Source organism: Helicoverpa zea, chromosome 14, assembly GCF_022581195.2.
Source record: "Helicoverpa zea isolate HzStark_Cry1AcR chromosome 14, ilHelZeax1.1, whole genome shotgun sequence".
NCBI lineage: Eukaryota > Metazoa > Arthropoda > Insecta > Lepidoptera > Noctuidae > Helicoverpa > Helicoverpa zea.
In genome coordinates, this window is record NC_061465.1 from 5,528,838 (window position 1) to 5,539,140 (window position 10,303).

The window sequence follows — 10,303 nt, forward strand, 5'->3', positions numbered from 1 at the left end:
TGCGCACTGGAAATTGTTTTGGAAAATGTTCTGTTGGCAATCATACAAGCGTATGCTCCCACCGAAAGCTCATCTCAGGATGATATTGATAAATTTTACGATGACTTGGCAAAAGCACACGAAACAATTTCCACGAATTTTGTCATCTCTATGGGCGATTACAACGCACAAATCGGAATACCTAAAGACCATGAACATGCAGTTATGGGCAAATATGGCTACGGAAGAAGGAGCATTCGTGGAGAGAGACTTATCCAATACGCACAAGAGTACAACCTAAAAATCATAAACACTATGTTTAAATCAAAACCAAAGAACCGCTGGACTTGGATTTCTCCCGATAAAAATACAAAAAACGAAATAGACTACATCATGTCTACTAAACACCAGCTATTTACTAATTACAAAGTCCTAACGTCATTCCCATTCGGATCAGATCATAGACTACTAAGAGCCTCAATACACTTGAGACCTGAAAACAAATGCAGACGTAAGTTTTCAAATACAACAAAGAACCTGAAAACGGCGGAAGAGCAGAAGACTTACCTCGAAAATCTAAGTAGACATATACCTGAACTTTTAACAACACACGAAAATTACAAAGCCGAAAGCTATTGCCAAAAAATAGTCGATTCTATACTATCAAGTTTAAAAACAACTAAAGAAAAACAAAAGAGCATCTTATCTAAAGAAGCGCTAAGACTCATGAGAGAAAGGAGTCAATTACAGAACAAACCTAAGCTAAACGAAACTGAAAAAGAAAAACTTAAAGAACTCTACAAAAATACTAACAGAGAAATACGAAGATGCTACGATACACACAGATTAAACACCATACAAAGACACTTAGATAATTCTAGATCCGTCACCAAAGCATACAAAGAACTTAATAAAACAAAGTCATGGATACCATCACTACAACCCGGCTCTACTAAAAGCATGTCTCGATTGGAAATCATAAATATCGCCACAGAGTTTTATGCAAAATTATATAGCCAGCCAGTCCAACAAAACCAATCACTTAGTTCTACCAACCAACCAAAAGAAGCTTCTACAACTCCAGAGTTCACGGAACCTGAAATTCAAAAACAAATATTGAAACTAAAGCCAGAGAAATGTCCGGGTCCCGACTTAATCACGAACGAATGCATCAAGTACGCAGCAACTCTTCTTCTGACACCAATCACGATACTATGGAACAAAATACTACACGAAGAAACTGTACCACACATATGGACCGAATCTGAAATCATTTTGCTATACAAAAAAGGTGACCCGGCTGACATAAGCAATTACCGCCCAATAAGCCTCATGCCCTGTCTCTACAAGTTATTTGCGGCCTGCTTGTTGAATAGAATATCTCCAGACATAGACAAACATCAGCCGATAGAACAAGCCGGGTTCAGAAGCAGTTTCAGCACTATTGACCACATTCACGTGGTCGATCAGGTGATTGAGAAATACCTTGAATTTCGCAGACCCTTGTATGTAGCCTTTATAGACTACAAGAAAGCTTTTGACTCTATTTCACATAACGGCATCTGGGAAGCATTAAGATCACAGAATATAAATGAAAAATATATAAATATCCTAAAAAATATTTACAAAAGCAGTACAAGTAGAGTCAAATTAGACAGAGTAGGAAACAGAATCCGTATAAATAGAGGCGTGAGACAGGGCGATCCAATTTCCCCGAAATTATTTATAGCGGTCTTGCAACACATAATGAAAGACCTACCATGGGCTAACCAAGGCATTAATATAGAAGGTCATTTCTTAAGCCATCTTAGATTTGCCGACGACATAATTTTATTCTCGGAGTCACCACGCCAACTAAACATCATGATTAATGACCTCCAGCAGGTTAGTACTAAAGTTGGATTGGAAATGAACCTGGATAAAACAAAGGTCATGACTAATCGTCAAAGAATATCCATCACGGTAAATAACATCCCCATTGAGTACGTAGATAAATACATTTACCTAGGCAAGCAGATCTCCTTCAGCAAAGAAAGAAATACTGAAGAAGTAGATCGAAGAGTCGCAAGCACCTGGAAAAACTACTGGGCTCACAAAGTGGTATTCAAATCCCGGCTTCCACTATCGGCCAAGAAAATAGTCATGGACTCTGTGATCCTACCCTGTCTCACCTACGGTTGCCAAACCTGGTCATACGATGTCAAGACCAGAAACAAAATTCAGACCACTCAAAGAAGATTGGAGAGAAGCTATTTGGGTATAAAATTAAAAGACAAAATAAGAAACTCTGTCATCCGAAAAAGAACCAACCTATCAGATGCTCTTACCTTTTCTCTTCAGAGAAAGTGGAGATGGGCAGGTCACGTGGCTAGATATGACGAAAACAGGTGGCCACTTAGGGTTCAAAAATGGATGGGTCCACGAGGTTCTAGAGCGAGAGGTAGGCCCAATACTAGATGGGCAGACGATATTGTGAAGACAGCGGGACGAGGATGGCTGGAAACAGCCAAGGACAAAGAAAAGTGGAAGTCTTTGGAGGAGGCTTTTACCCAGAGGGGGTCCATACTAGATTGATATTTGTGCTTATGTTTAACTTTCTTTTCTTTTTTTTTTTGTCTGTATGGATCAAAATAAAGCTTTATTATTATTATTATTATAATGTCACAATAATTGATGATTCAATTACCTACTGAAAAGCTGATTCATTAGTCCTCGTAACATAATTTAACCGATATTTGATGAGTACATAGATTATAAACACTCAGATAATGTTTATTATTTATTTAATTATATGTATTCTATAGCCTAGAGACAATGAAACTTTCGGTAGGGACATATTCATATTTAAAAAAATATTTCCAAAATGATTGGCGAATAAGATACCACATGAAATACAGTAAAGCTAACTTAGCCTTCATCTTACATAGCAGCTAATAGCCAGCTAAGTTAACAAAAATTATGCCGTCGCGTTGCAAATAAAATATAAGTTTATTCGGTGCAGTTAAAAACTGCGTCTACATAGTAATCCTTAGGGACGAAATCAGTGTTTTTTCAATCAAATCTTAGTAAGGTTACCTACATTTATTAAACAAGTATTACTAATAAAACAAGAATAATCGATAAAAAGATAAGCACTAGATTAAAACCCTTGACAATCCGGAGTCGGATTGATGCTTTTAAGGTTCCGTATATTAAACCGACTTCCAGAAAAGGAGGTACTCGATTTGGTTGGTGATGAAAAAAATAAATGCAAGTAATTATATAATTATCTATGACGGCTAATCCGGTTGAAATTATTAAGAAGATTTGTTGATGTACTTTCTATGTGGGTAGGAGTGACAGTTAGACGTGTTTTTTGCTGCTTATATTTATTATTTATTTAAATTAGAAATTACAGTATTTTGATAATTACATGTATTGATTTGGCTCTTTAACTCACCTTTCATCACTTTTCTATAATAAACTCTCCATTTAACAACACTTCTTCACTTCACATCATCTTACAACTATGGACAACAAACTTGCACAGAGCATGGCTGACTTGGAGAAACTCTTTGGTTCCCGTATGCAAAACTATGAAGACAAGCTGCTGAAGATTGCTGCTGGCAGTGCTCCAAAGCACCTCGACTTGGCGTCGCTTTCTTCTGAATTCATCGAATTTAAAAGTTTTGTGTGTCATTCTTTGACTCTTCTTAAAGCACAGATTGAGCTTGTTTCCCGTGCTCTTGACAAACACGAAACTGCCATGCGAAGGAAGATCCTGCTGTTCCATGGTATTCCAGAGAAGGCCAATGAGAAGGTCAACGAGACTGTTCTGGACGTAGTTGTTAAGCGCATGAAGTTGGATGACGCCTGCCTGGACATGTTTGAGGTGTGCCATAGACTTGGTGCCTCGCAGGCTAAAACCAGGCCTGTGCTCGTGCGCTTTAAGGATATGGAGCATCGTCGAGTTCTCTGGGACAACAAAACTTCACTCAAAGGCTCGGGTATTACTATATCCGAGTTTCTGACTAAGACCCGTCATCAGGTTTTTGTTGCTGCTCGGAAACACTTTGGTATCAGTAGCTGTTGGTCTGCGGAGGGAAAGATCATCGTTCAAGCGGCAGATAAGTCTCGTCGTAAGATCTCCAGTTTGGGTGAGCTAGACGATCTTATTGCATTGTTTCCCGCTAGTGTTAGTGCAGCGACTGCTGGAGGTAGTGCGTTGCCTTCAGTGGCTAGCATTTCTCCAAAGGCTGATGCTAAGAAAGCGAAGGTGCTGAGGAAGACGCGTCGCTAAATGTTGCTTTGTCACTTTCCGCTTTAACTTCCTAATTTTATAGTTCTCTTTTGTGTGTCTTACTTTTTGTGTGTGTAATGTCGGTACATACTCGACCACGTACGTTCTTGTTTTTATTTAACGTCGGTAGCTAGCTTTTATTTTTATTTTTTTCGATTTCACTTCAATTTGTGTTTATTTTATGTATCATTTGTTTGACAAGTGGTTCTGTTTGACAATGACAGTTCCATTTGACATTAATTAGTTGTCAACATCTTTAATTTTTTATTTTTAATGTCATTGCTATTCTCGCTTAGCTTACTGATGTCCGTACTTTTATTTGTGTTGCCACTTTTCTTTATTTATTTTTATACTGTTATTCTCGTTTTCTGTTTTTTTAATTTTTTGTTATTATTATTTGTATTCAGTGTCAATGTAGCGTGTATTGTTTTTTTTCGTACTGTTTGTTTAATTCTCTTGCTTTTTTGCGACTGTTGTGTGGTGAGTTAAAATAGCCAAGAGTTACGGATATTTTTTTTTTTATTTTTTTTTTATTATTTTATACCTATTTTTATTTTTATATATATATTTCTTTAAATATTTATGGATGATTTTTGCTTAGATGATAGTTTTTTCTCTTGCTTTTCAACTTCCGACAGTTTTGTCAGTGTGGATAGCAACTCTTCTGCCCCTCTGACGTTGGGTGATCAGATCTCCTCACTTCTATCTCCTTACCCCAACAATTTCAACATAGCCCACATAAATGCTCAAAGTGTTCCTGGTCACTACTCCGATCTTCTGGCATCTATTGACAGTGCGCATCTTGATGCTCTGTTGATTTCCGAGTCTTTTTTGAAACCTTCACTTCTGTCTACTCACTATGCCCTCCCTGGTTTTGTTCTGGTTCGTAATGACAGAACTGGAAAGGGAGGTGGGGGCGTCGCCATGTACTTGCGGGCCGATGTCCCGTTTAAGATCGTCAGTGCTTCGCCTTCATTGTACTCGGAATCAGCAGAGTATCTATTTCTTGAAATTCTCCTTAATCGCACCAAGTTACTTCTTGGAGTATTATATAGTCCTAATCTTAATGTAAATTACTTTGACATGTTAGACTCTCTGTTATATGATTATTGTCCCTTGTACGAGCATGTAGTTATCATGGGTGACTTTAACACTTGTTTGCTTAAGGATGACAGTCGAGCGTATAAACTTAAATCTCTCCTTTCTTCTTTCAATCTTAGTATTTTACCTCTTTCTGCTACTCACCACTTTCCCAATTGTACTCCTTCCCTGTTAGATCTTATGATTGTATCTAAGATCAGCAATGTTTCTTTTCACGGACAGCTTACTGCTTGTTTTTCCTACCACGATTTCATCTTTCTGTCTTACAGGATTCGTCCTCCTAAGCGAAAGCCACAGTACCTTTTCCTTCGGAATTACAAGGGCATTGACTTGGAGGCGTTAAAGCGTGATGCAGATCTCATTGACTGGTCCTGTATTTTTGAGTACGACTGCATCAACGAAATGGTTAATTGCTTCAACGCTAAATTGTTAAATTTGTTCGACAGCCACGCTCCTATTCGTCGAATTAAAGTAAGGAATATTCCGGCTCCTTGGCTCACGCCTGCTATCAAGGAATTGATGGCCAGTCGTGATAGGGCGAAGAGGAGGCTGAAGCGTAGTCCGTCTGAGCGTAACCTCATAGCGTACAAAACTTTACGTAACCGCTGCAGTCGAATGTGCAGAGATGCTAAGAGACGCTACTTCCACAATTCTCTTGATAACCGTAATTCCTCTGAGGTTTGGAAATTTTTAAAATCTATCGGTATCGGTAAAACTGCGGCTGCTCCTAGTGGTGACACTGACGTGTGTGCTCTTAACAATCACTTCTCCTCTCCTCCTGTTCGTTTGGGTGCGCACGTCAGGGCCAATACTCTGAGCAGGCTGGCTAGTGTGCCGTTGCCTGATTGCCCTCCTTTCGAGTGGTGTGCTGTGACTTTGGATGATGTGAAAAAGTCAATTCTTTCGATCTCGTCTAATGCAGTTGGCAACGACGACATATGCTCGCGAATGATTTCCCTCACTCTTTCCTCTGTCCTTCCTGTTTTGACTCACATTTTTAATTTTTCCTTGTTCTCCGGCACCTTTCCCGATCTATGGAAAGCAGCTATTGTTATTCCTTTGCCCAAACTTTCTAATCCTATAGCTTTGACAGATTTTAGACCCATCTCTATACTCCCATTCCTTTCTAAAGTTCTTGAGCATCTTGTTCACCGTCAGCTGACTGCGTATATAGACAGAATGGATCTGCTGAGTCCGTTTCAATCTGGCTTTCGGCCTGGTCACAGTACATCAACGGCATTGTTGAAGGTCACTGATGACATTCGCCTCGCGATGGAGAACAAATCTCTCACCTTACTCATCCTTCTTGATTTTAGCAGTGCCTTTAACTCTGTTGACTTTGATATCCTACTTGGTATTCTTAAATCTGTAAATATTTCCCCTTCCACCCTAAGTTGGTTTGATTCTTATTTAAAAGGCCGTTCACAATGTGTTCGCCTCGATAACTTGACCTCTAGTTGGTGCAATCTCACTGCGGGTGTACCTCAAGGTGGCGTTCTCTCCCCTCTCCTGTTTTCTATTTTCATTGACTCTGTCACAAAGGTCATTTCTTCCCACTTCCATCTCTACGCAGACGACTTGCAGCTTTACAGACATTTTCCCTGTACTGATGCAGAAGCTGCCATTGCTGCCATGAATCGTGACCTGGATGCGATTGGTGATTGGGCGCAGTCCTTTGGGCTGCAAATTAATCCCAGGAAGTCTCAGGCCATGATCATTGGCAGCAGATACATGCGTAGCAGGCTAGATGTTGCGTCGCTACCACCTCTAGGTTTGAATGGGGTTCAGATTGACTACGCTAATACAGCAAAAAACCTGGGTATTACATTTGATATGAACTTATCGTGGACAGCTCAAGTCAATGAAGTTAGTCGTAAAGTTTACTGCACTTTCCATGCGCTGAAATGCCTCCAATACTTTTTGCCATTGAAAACCAAAATATCTCTTGCTCAGACTCTCATCCAACCCATCATAGATTACGCTGATGCCTGTTATCTGGATGCCACAGAGGAGCTTTTAAATAAACTTGAGCGCTTGCAAAATCTTTGTATACGTTTTGTTTTTAATCTTAAAAAGTATGATCATGTTTCACACTTTCGCAAGGAACTCAAGTGGCTCCCAATCCGTCTTCGCAGGAACACTCGCATTTTGTGTCTTCTTTTTAATATCCTCTTTAATCCTAAATCTCCAACCTACCTGCGGGAACGTTTCTCCTTTCTCCGCTCACCTGATGCGTCCTGCAGGACTCATCTCAAATCCCTTCTTAAAATCCCTTCCCACTCCACTGACTTCTACTCCTATTCTTTCACCGTGCACGCTGTACGGCTGTGGAATAAGTTGCCGCCTGAGGTGAGGAGCTGCCAGACTGTTGCTGTGTTTAAACGCAAGTTGAAAGAACACTATCTTTCCTCTCTGTCATAGTTGCATATAGTATTTATTGTATGTATATTTATTTATATGTATTTAAGTAGTTTATGTTAGTGATTATATATTGGTTATATCTTCTTTCTTTTTACACTGTCTATCTGTACCTATCTCTTTTTATTCTAACTCTCCCACAACGGGCCTGCTGGAAGAAATTTCTTTAGAGATAAGCTGTGCCCTTGTACTATTGTTTCTATTATTTATTCTTCTTTGTGTTTTATGTGTACAAAACTATTAAATAAATAAATAAAATGTACCTAAAGAACACCTTTACCTATAAAAATTGTGGTCCATTTCAAAAATCAAGATCTATCTAGGAAAATCAAAGTCACCTGAAATACATCACTCTTTGAACGTCAAAATTACATTATAATACTCATTTAGACAGCCCCCAAAAACGCCCACCCTTAACTACTTCCCATATGTTTTTGCTGGGAGGAAGAAGTAGCATACGGCAGTAACTATTCAGTAATATGTGCATACGGTTAGTAGATCATTCGACAATCCCAACATATTTGGGAACAGGCTGAATGGTGTCGTTTTTTTTAAGCTGTGAAAGTGCTGCAGTACCCTTCAGTATGAATAATCTAGAAATCACAATTCCTAATTACCTATGGAAATACCTGTTCATTGTTTACCTATAATAAAAATTGGATATCCCCAAAAATCTGCGTTTTATCGGATAGCTTATGGTTTGATAAAATGTAGATAAAATCACGAAGATAAAAATAAAATTTAATTATTATAATCGCAACCAGCGCCTGCGTATGACCTGTGCTTCAAGAACAAAAAAAAACAAGTATGCGCGAATGCACTGAATTCCTTGTTGATAGTAGGAATATTGTTTTGTTGGATATTTTGATTCTCTCTTTCTAAAGAAAACAAAGTGAATTATCTAGATTTTAATAATTTTGGTAAAATATATTTTTGGCCATTGTATTCACTTCATAAAGTCACATGTCTGTCATCTTTGTAATTTCTTAATTTTTACAGTAGGTACTCATTTTTGGTAGCTTTATCCTATATCTATATATTTTTGAAATATATCAACATATAATATTGGAGCACCTACTATGTTAGAGGTAGTATTTACGAGGGTTCTCGCCTATGCTTCTCCACATTTTAATGATGATTTCCTCCTAGCCGACTTATCCTCTCCGGGGTGGCGGTTCTCATACAAGGAGCTTAGCTACCGGGGCAGGCCATAGGTGTTATGGTGCACAAGCATTTGCGCAGACACAGGCGCACTCACTATTCCTCTACTCTCAGAACCCGATGTGACGGAAATCCGACACGAACGGAGAAGTATCAGGCGCATGAGCGACATTTACGTACTGTTCGATGCACGGGTGTATCATTCACCAACTTCCAGACTCTGGAAGTCGGTGACTCCTTGTGAAAGTTATTAAAACCCGTAAACCCATCCGATTTTAAATATTGAAGTAATATAATGTATAACTTAATATCACACATTTTAGGACCTGTCCGTTGCTACTTGATGTAAACAGATTGAGTACAATTGCATTACCTTTGTAAGTTAAGTAGACTTAAGTGAAGTAAATACAGTTTGTAAGTGTGTTAACACTAGAAAGACCGAAATTTTGAACTACCTACAAAGACCAAGTGGGGTCAAATGACTCATTCATGGGTTGTAATGTTTTATTCGTGTATTATGGTTTTAATTTTTATTGATTAACATCTATTAGAAAATAAAAGAACGTAATAGTAATTAAACATCCATTACGTGATATAAAAATGAAAAAATTAGGCACATTTTTGATGTTTTAGTTCCTTGTTTACATTACAAGAACCACACAAAAGCTTTTTACAACTAATACAAGATTTGTTGGTTTTGTCTGCATTTTTGCACGTAACAAAGACGTGACACCGTTTTCTCTTTTTGCTACGTTCTTCTTCAGGGTCTGGGGTATGCTATAATCGGGCTGTAAAGTACCTAGACGGCGTCATCAGGGAGTGGGTATCTCGGGCGATAAACTCCCTTGCCAAGTCAAGAATGACCTTTTTTCTTTGATTTTTGTACAAAATCCAAGAATTGATTGCTGCCAAATTCATAATATCATGAAACACTTGTAAGGGCCAACGAGCAGAAGGTGCTTTGACACTATATTTCTTGGTCATTTGATCAATAACGCCCAGGTACTCCAAATTTCGTAGCATTGTAAAACTTCACCGTGTTCGGCTTCTTTTTTGCTTCTTCTGGATCAACAAATACATAAGAGTGAGGTGAACTAAGAATCATAACTGATTTTGAAGGTTTTCCTTGATAAACTGTAAGTGCGCAGGTTTCAGAGTTGTGAATATGTTTCATATAAACTGAGGGTTGCATTTTTTTATAGTTGCTAGAATATCTCTTCGTGTTTTGTTTACCGTACCAACAATTGATGAACGTTTTTCAATTAGCTTTTTGATAAACTTACACTGGTAAAAAAATATCAGTTGTTTTATTTGGACCACTATTCAAGTATGAGTCCATTAGTCGCAATACAACGCACTCGCCTA